Source organism: Arvicola amphibius, chromosome 9 (genome assembly GCF_903992535.2).
Source record: "Arvicola amphibius chromosome 9, mArvAmp1.2, whole genome shotgun sequence".
Classification (NCBI taxonomy): Eukaryota; Metazoa; Chordata; class Mammalia; order Rodentia; family Cricetidae; genus Arvicola; species Arvicola amphibius.
The window spans coordinates 95,674,841-95,690,373 of record NC_052055.2 but is presented as its reverse complement, the minus strand read 5'-3'; the positions used below and the strand labels follow the sequence as shown (position 1 = coordinate 95,690,373).

At 47.2% G+C, this 15,533-nt stretch overlaps 1 protein-coding gene across 8 annotated transcripts in view; it reads right to left on the bottom strand.

Annotated features, from left to right (window-relative positions):
• The window catches only part of Il1r1 (interleukin 1 receptor type 1), a 69,295-nt gene that overhangs the window by 27,956 nt on the left and 25,806 nt on the right, over positions 1-15,533 (bottom strand). For 3 of the 8 annotated variants that reach the window (XM_038341292.1, XM_038341299.1, XM_038341293.1), the window contains exon 1: positions 9,321-9,455. The exons of 2 other annotated variants lie outside the window; for them this stretch is intronic. The gene's annotated coding sequence lies outside the window, so the exon portion shown is untranslated. Of the gene's footprint in view, positions 1-7,487; positions 7,578-9,320; positions 9,599-15,533 lie in introns of those variants that run through there. 3 more of the 8 variants (XM_038341296.1, XM_038341298.1, XM_038341300.1) reach the window with 2 other exon arrangements.

Genomic DNA, 15,533 nt, shown 5'->3' with positions numbered 1-15,533 from the left:
AAAGCGGAAGAAGGGGGCAGGGAAAGACGGACAATTGGGTAAATCTAGGGACCTTGTGCAAAGATGCTTAACCATTCACTCCGACCTGTTCCACTCCTCACCTTCCTCTGTACGCCTGTGCCTTCTTCACACACACACACACACTCTCCCCACTTCCTCCCCATGACTGAAACGCCAGCACCGCAATCAAGATAGCCCTACTGCTGGGAGACACTGCCCAAGCCGAAGGCTCTCCTTATTTCTCCAGGCAAGGGACCCTTCCATCTCTAGCTCAGGTCACCCCGTCTATCTTGACTCCGGGGATGATGTCAACCTGCTCTTCCTTCACAGCTGCTATCTTGGCGCTGGCCCTAAGAACGTGTACCATTCTGTCCCCTCCCTCCCCCCATGCTTCTTTTTAGTTCTCCTCAGCAGCAGCTAAGGGACTTAAACAGTTTTGAACTGATTCTCATCAGAAACTGACCTTGAGCCCTCAAAGATAACCCCCTTCTCCACAGTTAGGGACCAGTCACACAGCCTCTTCATGGTGCAACACACAGGGGCCTCAGAGAGCTGAGGCAGCCCAGCTAGCGCCCCAGCAATGAGACTTCTCTACTTGAGATGGGAGAAAGCAGGACAGGACAAACCATTCCCTCATATTCCTGTGAGTAGGGCCCCATCCTTCATAACTTCCATATGCCAGGTGTATGGTAGCTATTAGTAGAAGAGAGGACGGAGGAAGGAATCCCCGACCCGCCATCTTTGATGTCTCCATGAGCAGGCTGTGACAGAAGCAGTCCGTTTCTTACTCGGTCTCCTCCACAAGCACTCACTTGTCTTTGCCCGTATCTGCCAGGCTAGGAGTCGTCACAGGGCCCCCAGCAGACGCCGCCACCTGGCCCTTCAACCTACATAAACTATTGTCTACAGATGATCCCGGGTCCAGTAGTCTGTGACAGCCACAGATGCGGCCTTAAAACACAGTCAGTGCCGGACTCAGACTCTGAGCATAAATGTGAACTAAATTATGAAAAATAGAAAATAAGTACAAGAATCAGTATGACCAATGCTGATTCCCAGCAAAAGATCCCTTTCCAAGAAGGCGAGCGGCCAGGACAAGAGCGGTGAAGGACAGATGTGCTAGCAGCACGTGGGAGTGTGCCGTCCCTCATCCCAGGGGTCAGAAGGGAAAGGGACTTTCATTCTACAAGATCTCCTTTGTCCAAAGCAGACACAAGAAAAGTGGCAGCTGTGGGCCCTGGCATGTTCCGCAAGGCAAGTGCAGGCCTGAAGAGGGCATTTTTCCTGTAAGTGGCCATACCGAATCTATTAGATACTTTCTTATGAATGAGAAATTTCCCACGAACTTGAATTCTCCTCCTCTTCCTGAGGAATTCCCCCACCCTGTGAATCTCGCCTTCCAGGACAGAAGCTAGCTAGGCACAGGTTCCATCAGATGTATTGAGGCCACACATTGTGTGGGTCCACCGCAGAGGAAACTCCTAACTGCTGCCGGAGGAAGTGTGTCCTGGGACTCAGTGTGCAAAAACAGGCTGTATTTATAGTGGGATCTTCCCAAAGCAGGCCTAACAATGGTCCCTACTGTATTTAGTTACTCCCAAGCCCTCTCTCCAGCCGGCTCTTTCCACATTATGAGGGGCTCTGAACATATGCACAATTTGACCCCCTACTCTATACATGTGGGTATATTCCCTTCTATACAACCCTGCCCGGGCCCCCAAGGCAGGCATATTGACAGTGGAGTCTCCCAAGACCACTCAGGACAGCCTATGGCAGCCACGGAATTGGACTCTAGACAGTTGGGGAAAGAATTCCAGGGTTCTCTAGAACCTGAAGCGTGACGGAGAGGCAAGTGTGATGGTCAGGTCTCTAGTGGGCCTACCCTTTTGGCCTTCTAGACTCTTCACTATGACAAGGGACGTGGCTGGTGAGTTGCAGAGAAGTTCTGTACAAATCACTGGACTTTGGGGGAATTCTAGAGGAAATTCTAAGGAAGTCAAACCTCAATAGAAAGCCAGGAGCACGAGTATAAAGCAAGAATAAGTTCTTGGCTTCTCCTAGGGACCTGACGGAGCCAACCTCCAAATCTGAAATTTATGAAGGAAATCTTAACCATTTGAGTCTCTCTCTGTTGTTTGTATGTTTTCTGTTTTGTTTGTTTGGCTACTGTGACAAGATGCCTAGCCCCAAGCAACTTAAAACAAACGGAAGAACTATTTGGCTCATAGTTCTGGAGTCTGGGAACATGGAGCCAGAATTTGTGCTACGTCACCCATGGCAGAAGGCAGAACAGGGGAAGGGCAAGAAAGGGCGAGAGTGAGCAAGCAAGGGAGGGCTACACTCACTTTTATGACAACCTCAGTCCTGCCATAATGAACTCACTTCCCTGGCACTGGCACCAGTCCATTTATGAGCACAGGGCCTTCGAGAACTAATTGTTTCCTAATGAGTCTTGCCTCACCTGGTTGCACTGGCGAGTATATTTCTCACCTGTGAGCTTCGATGACCACACTCAAACCACAGCACACACACGCATTCCACATTTCTGCCTTCCTCCCTACATGCCTACTATTCCAAGCAATGCCTCATAGAGTGACAGCAGTTGTAACACATTTGTGACCTCTTGCACCTGACATGTGAATGTATCTGTAGATTTAATATACAGAGACATATTTAGACAACTCAGCTCTCCTTAACTTGGTCATAATTGAGGAAAAGCAAGAGTTTATGCATGCTTCCCAGTTTCTGAAGTGTCAATACCTCTGTATCTACTAAAAAACTGGTTAACAGTGGGTTTTAGTATTGAACTAAGTCCACAGGATGACATTTTGTTATAAGTATTCAACCAGATTCTCAATAGCTGCCAACCTCCAGACCTAAAAGGTCAGTGTGGTAAAGAAGGCTAAAAGGAATGCACAAAGCCACAAACTATACAACTACAGAAACTCCAATTCTGTACTCACAGGAGCCCTTGATTCTGAAACCAGAATGGGTACATTTCCAACAAACTCTACAGCCATGCAAAGGACCCGAGTCTATCCTATTGGGGTCAGCCTTTTACCCAAGGAGATCTAGGTTAGGGGTGTGTGTTAGTTTTGAACTGAAGCAGAGGTGAGTGTGCACTGAGTGGAAACAAAAGAAGCCTCCAAGATCTCCCAAGGAAAAATCAGGAGGCATCAGAGAAACATTCCATAAGGTAAGCCACTCCGTAGGGCCAGAGTAGGCATTCAATTTTGATTTCTCCAGTTCTTTCTTTGTGTTGAAAGTCTAAGCAGCACTATCTTAAGTAAATATTCCCTTATCATCTTGGTCTTTCCCACTCGTGAGAAATGGAAGCATTGAGGCCCACAGGCTCAAACCCTCAGGACAAGATAGAGCACCTCCCACTAACTTCTCAAAAGTCCATCTATGTAGGAGTGCCCAGACTCAGGCTGAGAAAGGAGAGGGTGGGGGTGATCTCAGAGGCACCTGGGGACCTCCGTGGTGTGCTCTAGACGGTTTCATTCTTCAGAGATCAGTAACATGGAGTCACAGACGGACACTCGAACTGTGGGAACCACTGGAACCACTGGAGAAATTAACTTTACAAAACTACAAACAAGCAAAGCCTTCCACACAAGAAGTGGCCAAAGAAATTGACTTCTTGGAAACACCAAAGAACATCAAGACCTGCAGTTTTCAATCACAGTAAATGGATTTGGCTTCTTTACCCACACAAAGAGGGGGAGGGAATATCTTCTTTCTAATCACAGAAGAAATATCTTTCTAATCACAGAGCAGAGATGCTTAAAGATGAAGACAAGGTAAAAATGGCCAAACAGGTTTCACGTGCTGGGATAAAACGCCAATACTCAGCTGCGGAAGGCTCAAAGCCACCAGATGGCCTATCTCAACTAAGGCACATGGGTTTAAGGACAAAAGGGGAAAGTGAGGCATTGACATGGATACGGCCACAAGAAAAAACACTCAAGACTGGGGGAGTGGGGGTGAGACTAACTCTGGCTCTTAGTTGAGGATCTACAGACAGCCCAAAGGTGCAGCATTCTCCCTCAGAATTGTCAGTGTTTTCTCTTATATACGGTTTTGCTGCGCTAACACGGATGCCTTAGGTGCTCAATTCCACAAGCTGGAACAACTGTAGAGACTAGGAACACATCCTTTATTTCCCACCATCATTAATCCCCAAAGTCCTTTGTGCTCCTCAGCCGTCACCCCCACGTACACGACGCCCATTATTCTGATGTCCATGGCCACCTTTACACGTGATCCTGACAGTTTATGCTAAATGCATCCTAGATGGTCAGCTTCTATACCATCAACTCCTACAGTTTCCCTGCTGGTACACGGGCCATGCCAGGCTCCACACCCTCACAGGTGCCTTAGTCACGACTACACGACCCAGTCAGACAGAGAAGGCCGTGGTTCTCAACACAGCAGGACCCCTGGGAGAGCATCCCAGAAGCTATACTGAAGGAAACTCGGGGAGCCAGTGAAGTCCTGAGTGACTATGTGTGGTTCACATTGGCACAGGTATGCCAAGCATCCCCATGTCTGAGATCCACGGGAAAGCAAAGTCTTCCCTCCTGGGCCCAAGAGTGAATGTTGACAGTGTGTGCAGAAAATGCCCATCATAGCTTTCTCCCTCTGGGTGTTTACAGCCTGAAGACTGCTCCCCTTTAGAGACCGATCTTACCAAGATCAATGGAACCTGCTTCCTTGCTCAGTTATAGATAATAACCCCACTTCCTTGTTTATTCATATACAATAAACCCGCCTCCATGTCTAGCTGTATCCAATAACTCCACCCCTTGGTTCCACTACATATATAATAAACACTCTGCACTTCCAAGGCAATGGGCTTCTCCATTATCAGAGAGCTCAGTCCACCCAGTTCCAGTTTTTTCTCTCTGTATGTGTCTGTCCTTTCTCCAGCACCTCATCCAGTCAGGTCAAGTCCCTGGAGACACGCAGGATGTGTGGCAGGGGACACTTTGGATGACCATCGAATACTAGAATCTGGAACAGTACAAGGCGACAGTTCATGAAGACTTGACTCTGGTCCTTCATGACCACCAGGTGCCCCCCAGATACAGCTACAGACAATGTACTTGATGTTTTCGGCTTAACCCTGACTGCATCCCACACTTAGAGAAAATGCGGAGTTGGCATAATTTCCATACATACTGAAAGGCTTGGGGATGTTAATAACTGCTGTAATGACTGAGAGGACTCGCCTCTGACTACACCAAGGCCTTGACTAAGAGTTGAGAACTTGCTAAAAGGGTTCATGTGGCCACCAGCTCACCTGTTCCTCTAAAGACTTGAGTTTGCCCCCACGCTGTTCTGTGGTCAGCTTTCACAAAGTGCTGCATAGTTTTACCCTAACGTTTTGGGATATTATTTTAAGATGTGTGACATCTGTTTATGCTGTGGAATATTTGCTTAATAATGCATATGTTGCATTCTTTTATGTTACATTTGCTTAACATACACTTAACAACAAAAGCTTAACAAAGCTGTGTTAACTTTGCCTGTTTAAAACACCTGATTGGTCTAATAAAGAGCTTAAGAGCCAATAGTGAGCCAGGAGAAAGGATGGGCAGGGCTGGCAGGCAGAGAGAATAAATAGAAGAAGGAATCTGAGAGAGGAGATCCAGGAGCAAGAGAAGGAGAAGGACTCCAGGGGCCAGCCACCCAGCTGCACAGCTAGCTGCGGAGTAAGAAGTAAAGAAAGGTATATAGGATAAAGATAAAAGCCCAGAGGCAAAAGGTAGACAGGATAATTTAAGTTAAGAAAAGCTGGCTAGAAATAAGCCAAGCTAAGGCCAGGCGTTTATAAGTAATACTAAATCTCCGTGTGTATTTATTTAGGAGCTGGGGGGCAGGCCCCCAAAGAGCCAAGAGAAGAAAAACAACCAACTACACCCCAAGCATCGGCATACTGAAATGTATAAGTTTATTACAAACTGCTTTTATTTCTTCTTTCCATTTAGACATTATATCACTGTTTTGAAAACTGTCGTCAGCTAAACTTTATTATATCATCTGGCATTGCAAACAGTAAAAGTAATTGGGCATAGAAGAAGTGCCGGGTAATGGATGAGGTAAGAAGCCCTGACTGAAAGTGACAGCAGGACATTTTCCCTTCTCTCCCGCTAGGAGTCATGGCTGTACTTTCAGGTGACCATGAGGAGGCCAGATGAGCAGAGAGCTGGGCCCTCTAGACCCTTCCTGTCAGCTCAGCGCCAAGCTGCACTGGGGTTGCCAACCCGCACGTGTGGAATGGGTAACTTCCAGAGGCTTTAACCTCGCCTTCCTATCCCTTTAGTGAGAACCAGATGAATGTTTCAACCCAACTTTACACCAAGAATCCTTTTATTCCCCCAAATATTACACATTTATCTTGAAGACACTAAGAGCTGCGGCTTCCCGGGTCATTTTAAACATTTCTAGCCATAGTAGGTTCCATGTCTGATGCCCTCTCATTCTCTTTTAATTAATGATATCTTATAAACCCTTTCCCAAACGGATGAGATAGAAAAACGTCTCAATGAACACACACAAGGAGACAGCATAGAATGCAAAGGTAGTGAGTGACCAGGGACTTGAAGATCCTCAGGGGCTTTCAACACCTGATGACAACTCTCTCTGGCAGGGCCCCTCTGCCCACTCTCATGTACTAGGTGTGACCAGGAATCTGGCACTTCCGGAGGCCCCAGCAGGCAAGCAGAGGCAAGCGAAGTTGCTAACGCTGCAGATCCTTCTGCTCCAGCACTAACCACTTCACAACCACACGGAGAGGCGAACGCAAACCAAAGGCTGGCTTTTAATGACACGTGGGTAGCTTTGTGGGGCAGGTCATGGCCAATGAGTCAGGGCTCCCGACAACTTCTCTCCTTTGAAGTGGCAGGTTCACTACAGATCCATCACACAGAGCAAGACTCTGACGGCCTGTGCTCTTCCCTCTGCCAGACCCTAGGCCATGGCTGTCTCACTGTAATGGTCTGGCTTTGCCAGCTCCTTAACAAGGTGTTCCCTCTAGAATCAATCTCTGTGCAGGTGAACAGACACTCCCTGATCGCACCTCCCACTGGCAGGTTTTACCATCTACTCGGGTTCTCTTGCATGGCTGGCGCACAAGTTTATCTTAGCACCCTTGCTATTCCTTGGAGGATCACTGGGCTGTATGTACGACCGCTGTCTCTGTACCCTCTCTATTGGTGATGCTCACTATCCTACAGGCTATCCAGGCCCATACTCTTTGCAAAGTAGCGAATTTCAAAGCACTGTCTTAGAAGAGGAAAAAAGGAGCCTTCCAGTAATTTCTAACTTGCCAAGTGAACCCATGTACGTGAGGAGACAGTGATCGTCATTTATCTTATTTACTTCATCTTCCCTGGTACTTCTCCCAGTGCCTGGCACATTAGTAGCCTCCCATAAGTATTTGTTTGATAAATGAGTAAAAGTAATATTAAGCAGTGTCTCACCTGGGACAGAGGATTTGCCAGAAGATGTGACAAGCCTCGGGAGAATCAAGAGTACTTTCATGCCTCATTACCACAGGGGTTCAGCAAAGCCTATGAGAAATGGGAAGTCTGCTCCTTCCTTGCCAAGGCTGTGCAAGAATTTAGAGCAAATGTCCTTTATTGAACTGCGCACTGGCCACCCAACGGTGAGCCTACGAGTAAGTACTTATGTGCACCAGAATGGCAGACAGCTCAGACTAAAAATAAGCCAGATTCCAGGTACCTTTCCCCATCTCAATGGACATCATGTTTCCACCTAGCTTGGGAATTAGTTGAGGATGTGGATGTATAATATTAAATAGAATACAATGTGTAGAAGATTAAGAAACTAGAAGGAATCAAAGAAGAGAGAGAGAGAAAGAGCAGCAGCTGCTTGCAAAGTGGGAGAAGAGGTAGCACTTGTCCCCAGCACCAGGCTGATTCCTATAGCTCACAGCCATGGGGTTCCATAAGGTATATCCACCTCCCAGGAAGACTGGCACCAAGCCAGAGTGACTCAGGCACCCATTCCAATGACAGATGGACTTCGGCTCCTCTTCATCGTGGCTTGAGTAGCCCAGCTGATTAGATTCTGTTCCTCAGGGCCAAAAATTACAGGATATGCCCATCTGGTGAACGTCCCAAACAGTGCAAAGAGCTAGCCTTGGTAGGAAGAGGAGTCCCTACTGTCTTCCTGGGCATCCTCTCTCACTCCCCTCCCACCCCAAGACTTTAGACATAGGGGTTTGAAGACCCAAGGGCACCAGTTCTTAAACAAAACAGCCTCCACCTAAGCTTCTGCTATAAAACGACGTGATCCTGGCAGCTCACCCACAGAACTGCTGGGAGGATAAAGGGCAGTAAGGGGATGGGGCCCTATAAACTGTCAGGCTCTGGGCATGTTTGTAAACAATGATCTACATTCCCCAGGATCAACCTGTCTCGAGAGAGGATCCATCCCACAACGTGGATTCGGAATTCACCTCTTGTCTAGTTAAGACTTCTTTTCTAAGCCCACTATGTTAAGTAAAAATCATAAGAAAAGGGCAGCTCCTGCGGCGCAAGAAATCCAATTAGGTCAAATCAAACCAAATCAAAATGCCCATCGTTTTATTAAGAATGATGCTCTCAGGTGGCAGAGCCGCATGGTGGGGAGACAGGACAGCAGGGAGCCCATGCAGACCCGAAAACCAAACCACGTGTTTCTCCTCTGGGAGCACACTTAAATACCCTGTGGGAGTGGTCCTGACGCCCCCAGGGAGCGGTCAGGACCTGGCAAGCTGGGATTTGGAGTCCAGACCAAAGCACCTCCCAGGCCAGGGAGGCTGGGATGGATGCCAGGGGCTGGGGCCTCCGCTCCCAACTTAACACACACCTCTAAGAGGGTTTGTTAGTTAGTTACAAGTTAGTTACACTTGGCCAGATCTCAATGCCTGGGAGCAATTTACACAGGGAGACTAGGGGTACCGCGAACAAACCTGAAGTTGGGCAATTTAAATGATTTAAATGACCTTTACTCCTGCATGTGATCTGTCTCTGTCTCTCTCTCTCTCTCTCTCTCTCTCTCTCTCTCTCTCTCTCTCTCTCGCTCTATCTCCTGCTATATATCTCTACTCTCTCTCTCGCTATCATCTCTCTCTCTCCTCACTCCTCCTCCTTTTTCTCCTCCTCCCCCTTCCCTCTCTTCCTCTCCCCCCAAAGAAGACTGAACTGCCATCACCTTTATCCTTCATCCACAGACAACGCTGACCGAGTAACTTAAGAAGGACATTTGCCTGGCCACCCCATCTCCCCAGCTCTCCAGTTTTCTCCTACCTGGGCTTGCCCGGGTGCCCCTGTGTGGGTGAGCAGGGAATCTAGCAGCTCCGAGCCAAATCCGCCCAGACCCGGAGCAACCGGAGCCCTGGGAGCCGTGCGATGGGTGCTCCGGCGCCGGCACTCGTGGGTTACATTCCTGCCACTCTCGGGGGCAGGCGGGCACCCGCTGGTTTCCCGCCCCTCTTGATCAGAGCCGCGCGCTCCCAGGCTGCTCCCGGGCGAGGGGCACCAGCTGTGTCCGCCTGAGCCGCACGCTGCTCCCACTCCTAGCCCGGCCCGCGGGGGCGTGCTGCGGGCGGAGACTGATGGCCGGCCCAGTTAAGCCGCAGGCGCGAACGAGCTGGCCCGGTGCCCATGCCCCGCCCTGGGAGCCGGAGAGGTTGGGCGTTCATATCCCTGACAGGCATCACAAAGTCTCAACACCCCAGCCAAGCATCCCAGAGTCTCTACATCTCCCCCCACTTCCAACCCGGGGCATTCCACCCCAGGTTCTCCCGTCCCTGCCGAGCGATCAAGGGTCTTTGTATCCCTGCCGGGCTTCCTAAAACCCTTGCGTCCCTGCCAGGTGTTCCAGGTCCGGGGAAGAATGACTCCGGTTCCCAAACCTCTTGGCTCCTCTGAGCAGCCTCGGTGTTCTTAACAAAATTAGCTGGAACAACTGACCTCTATGTAGCAACCAGCTTGGACCACTTAAATAGGATCTGAGCAGGAGATCCTGAGAGAAACAACAAACAGTTCTGTACCCAGCACAAATTCTGGAGCCTGGCGCTGGGTGCCTCCATCTGGCTTTGAGAACTTGGCCAAATCACTAAGTTTGTGATACCTCGATTTCCTCTTTGGTTATAGAGGCGTGCAGCGCTATTTTGTGGACGGGTAGAGATTGAGTGAGCGCCGGCACAGATGTGATACTGTAAAGACTTTATACTTTGCTGCATTACCGCTATACACCAAGCTGAACAACACTTTGACTTGTCTTACCATAACCCTGTTAATTCTAGCACTAAACTAGGCAAAGGAAAATTATGCCCAGAAGAAAAAAAAAATCAATAATAGCCAAGGTAGTACGACTGATTGCTTCTTTCCTGGTCATAATGGGCCACGCTGCAATGCAACAGCAAATAAACAATGATTGATTGATTTCTCCTTCTAGAGCACAGGGCCATTTTCTGCTGGTCTTCCAGGCTGGACAGGCCCTGGATTCCCTGCCGTACTCCCATAAGCAGCTTTCGAAACTCAAGGTTGAAGTCACCTGGGGCAGTTCTGAAACAGGAGACACCATAAAGGAATGAAGCAGCAACAGTTTATCATAGACGCTCCCTGTGGCCTCGGAGTTTCTCATTTATCTGTTTCCGGAGGTTTGATCTGTTCCCTTTTCTGAGAGAAGCGGGCTCCGGTCTGCCAGTGACATGGTACTGTGTAAACTCAGTAACTGTCCCGCTGGTCAGTATTCCACAGAGGTGGTTCTGACAGCCTTGGTTACATTCACAACTGTAACCAGATTTGACCCCTCCCGTGGTCAGAAATGTCATGGCGCAATTACTGAAGGCTACCGGTGTCAGTATTTTTTACAACTTCCAGGTGACTGACTCCATTGCGCAGCCCCCATCATGACGCAGACAAACCGAGTTTTCTACCTCAAGGCTGTTTCAACAGATGTGTCCTGTGGTAGTCTCCACCCCATTTCTTTTTTTTTTTTTAAACTACGTTTTAACAATGCACGGTAATTATAGGTTAAACGTGACAATTCACACATACATAACAGTTTGATCATGTCTATCCCCAGTATCTTATAGTCTCCCTTCTATGGCCATGTCCTTTATTTCTCTTTCATATCTCATTTATGAGAGGAAACATGATGTTTATCTTGTTTAGTCTACTTTAGATTGCTTAACATGATGATCAACAATTCCATGCATTTTCCTAAAAATGTCTGATTTCATCCTGACTCCATTTAATTCTTTATATCTGAATAATACTTAATTTTCTGTATAGGCACTTTCTTTATCCATTTATCTATTAAAAAGGTCCCAGGCCGATTCATGATTTGATTGTGGTGAATAGCGCAACATCAAAAGTGGGTATTCATGTCAGTATCTGCATGCTGACTTAGACTCTTCAAGGGCCGGATCCAGGAGCAGTTAAGGAGGATCACATGGTAGTCCTATTATAAGTGGTAGTTTAATGAATGCTAAAAATAGGTGTGTCTAACTTGAAACGGTAGGCTGGGATGTCACTTGGTGGTGGAGCACTGGCCTAGCACGTGCCAGGCCCTGGGTTTTATCCTGACTATCACACACAAAACAAATAAATATATGAGCCAGCAATATAAAAGCTTTATGTTGCTAAACGTAAACTTGCCTTAATGTTTAGGCATTAATATACTGAAAGATCTTACAGCAACTTACAAGTAGTAAAATTGATTTGTGTGCTAATGTAGAGATGAAATTCAAACTTCATTCGCACCTGGGACAGTCTCACTGTGTTATCTAGGGTGACCTTGAAATCCTGAGTGGACTTGAGAGCCATCCTCCTCAATCTCCCAAGTAGTAGGGCGTGTACCACAGAAATTTCTTCTTTTTTTTGCGTAGCGACCCGTTCCCCCTACCTGTGCCCTACATGTCCTGGAGACACACACGTCCATGAAGGCACAGCTCTCCAATGCACATTCCAAGTGACGGGTTTACACACCTCCACTCTTCACCTTATGGTCTCAAAGGTTTTTCCCAAGACCTTGGTGCCGCCTCCTCCCTCAGACATGTTGGATGCTTTCCCTCTGACCTTTGGCCGCCTTTGTCTCCCTTTCTCCAGACAGCTTATGTGTGGCCACTTTACTCAACCCTTCAACTGGGATCTGTGTAAACACAGACAGCCACTTTCACCTTACCCCTCTCAGTCCTTGAGCATGCTCACGTGTGTCAGCATAAGACACACCACTAGCTCTGCTTTTGCACACTATTGACAGCCCTAGGGTTCATCAAGCGTCATAACAAAGTCTGGCGTCCAACATGGCCTGAGTCAAATAGTGCATTCTATTATACCCCAGTGTTCAGTAAAGCATCCACGGGTCTCCAGACCTTCCTAAGGGGCCAGGCCTGAAGAGCCAAAACCTGTTGTTGTTGGTTTTTTTCTTTGTTTTTTAAAGCTATAGAAAATGAGGCTGGAAGGATAATCATGGGCTTGGCTACAGTCTGTAGAAAACACAGGCTGACTTGTGGGTCAGAAACCCTCCCTGGAGATCAAGCAACCCTTAATCTCCTTCACTGCCCCCAACCACTTCCAGTTAGAACACCATGAGGGGAAGAATTATGAAGAGTGTGTTGTTACTGGCAAGGACTCTGGGTCTTGGACCAGTAAACGCGAAACAGCTCTGAAGCAGTCATTTTTTTTTTCACTCACCATGAAGAATGAGAATTCATAAGAAACATAGAGAAATGCACATGCATTTATAGACAATGGTGTTTTGACAGGCAGGGCCTCTGTGGCTCTGAACTTGCTACACCTATTTTTGCTGCTTGTGGAACTTCCAGGAACCTCTCACAGATCCACAACACAGACCTGAAACCGCTGTCTCACATGTCCTTGAACAGCCCGGTCTTGCTGCTCCTGTCACAAATTTTCCATCGACCAACATCCAAACAGGCACGTCTGAACCCGTGTCTCAGCCCTGAAACATCTCAGTCTGAAGCAGTTCAGTGCCCCCCCCCTTTCTCTAAGCAGTTTTTCACAGACTCCTGAGATTGCCTTTCTAGTCAACGCACTGAGATTTTTTTTTTCTTTCAGCCCTTTACCAAGCAGAAAGCCACAGGCAAACTGGAGGTGAAAGCCGATGTGACTGCGTAGCAGACATCGGGGCAATGAGCCATTTCTTTTTAACTTCCTTCATAAGTAGAGGGGGAAAGGGACAGCTGTGACAAGCCAATTATTTGCTTCATTGCAGTTGGATCTTGCTCAATGAAGACAAATAACTGAAAGAGCTTTGGGGCCCGGCGTGTGTCATATATTAACGGAGACGCACGTCCACGTACTGATGCACCTAGCAGAACCAGATAGGCGGAGGGCGCTCTCCTCCCAGCTTCCTGTCACCCTCCTCTCCCTGCCCTTTTCTTCTTTACCCTCTCCTCCCCACCCCCGCTTCTCTGTTCAACATGCATCTGTTCCATGATTGCTCAAACCTGAGAAACTCACAGCACCAATAACTGAAATTTTGTGGCCCAGTAGGCTGTTTCCCGTGATTCTCCCTGTTGCCCGGGAAACACCTATTGAAGCTGTTGGACTCAGTCACATCCAGACAACAAGAGCGTGTCCCCCCCCCCCCGCCCACTTAAGTCCCCTTTTATTTACTTTTTATGTGTTTATACCAAATGGAGGTGTATATATCCATGTGTGCAAATACAGGGAGGGATGGTTTCTGTACATGTGTGTGCATGCATGTTAGGGTCAGAGGACAACCTCGAGTGTCATTTCTCAAGCTCTGCTTTTTAGTCTCTGCCTCCCCAGAGTGGATATTACAAGTGTGCCCATGTATGGCATTTTTCACTTGGGTTCTGAGGGTCGAACTTAGCCCTTGTGCTTGTCAGATAGACACCGCACTGACTGACTCTCTCCTTGGACTCCAAACTTACTGTGAAAGTGAGATTCTAAAAGGCCCCACCATCTTTGTTCCTATAAACAGTCTTTAAGTTATATCTATGTTCCTTTTCTCTATAGGCGTCTGTCAAGCCCACACTTCCATGTTGGAGTCTTTCAACTTGCTGATATTGTCTAAACACAACTAAAATGTGATTTCTCTAAGTGGTCTTTCTTTAACTTGATCATTGCAGTCAGTTAAAGACAACTCTTTAACCTTGAGGAGCCGTACTGAATTGCTCCCCACTGAACATGTAAATGTGATATTTACTTACCTTCCCTTGAATCTGGATTGGCTTTAGTGAGTTACTCAGCCAATAAAAGGAAGGAAGTGGAAATGACTTCTGAGGTCCATCAAATAAAGTAATTTAACTAGTGTTAGAGAAGGTATGGCGTGGAGTAGTGGCGAACCTCTGTACCACAGGGTACCCTCTGTACCCCTGTGCAGTCAGAGGCAGGAAGATCGGGAGTCCGAGGCTATGTAGTAAGCTGCACATCAGCCTTCTTGAACTTCACAGCAAAGCCAAATGGAGGGAAGGGAAGGAGGGAAGGGAAGGAGGGAAGGAAAGAGTGTTGGAGGGAAAGGAGAGGAAGAGGAGGAGAGGGAGAATGGGAAGGAAAAGAGAGAGAAGGGAAATGAAGGAGAAAGAAGGGGAAAGGATAAGAGGGAATGAGGAGGAAGGATGGGGAAGGAAAGAGGAAAAAAAGAAAAGAGGGAAAAAGGAGTATATCATGTTTTTCTTCCTTCCCTGTCTATGGAAGTCGTAAGACTGGTACCTGAAAGACCCAGCAAAAGACAGTGAGTTGTGGATGACCTTGAAACAGACTGCTAGAGAGGATCTAAACCAGGTGTGATGGGGCAGACAATGCCAACAGGGACACTGTCAGGTACCCTGTGCGCTTAGGGGCACAGGCCTGTCTGCCATTGCTGCCACCTTACATATAGAACTTACACATTTTGTCAGATTTATATTTAACTTTTCATATTGCTGACATTCTTGTAGAAAATATTATTTTACATATTACTTCCTGCATGTTCCACTGCTGATGCATAGTAATTTTTTTGTACATTGTAACCCTCAAAACTAACTAGATTAGTTACATTAATTTTTGTGTGTGTGGATGCCTATCTAGAGACCTATGTTGTCTGTAGATAGTTTTCTTTCTAAGACATCTCTATATTTCACTTCCTTTAATTTTTCATTATGCCCCAGCTAAACCCTAAATACAATACTGAATAGAAGTGAGGAAGCAAGCATTCTTGTCTCGCTGGTCTCCATTGAGTCTGATGCTGGATGTAGGTCTTCTCTACATACATTTTTATTAGGCTGAGGGAGCCTCTCTTCTAATTTGCATGGCATTTTTATCAGGGATATGTAGACAGAGACTGCTCTTTCGTTTCCCAACTGTTCAGACCAAATAATCACACAAAAACTGTATTATTACAACACTGTTTGGCCAATAGCTTAGGCATATTCCTAGCTAGCCCATATATCTTAAATGAACCAATTTCTATTAATCTGTGTATCGCCACAAGGCTGTGGCTTACCGGGTAAGGTTTTGTGTGGGATGGGTTGGTATAAA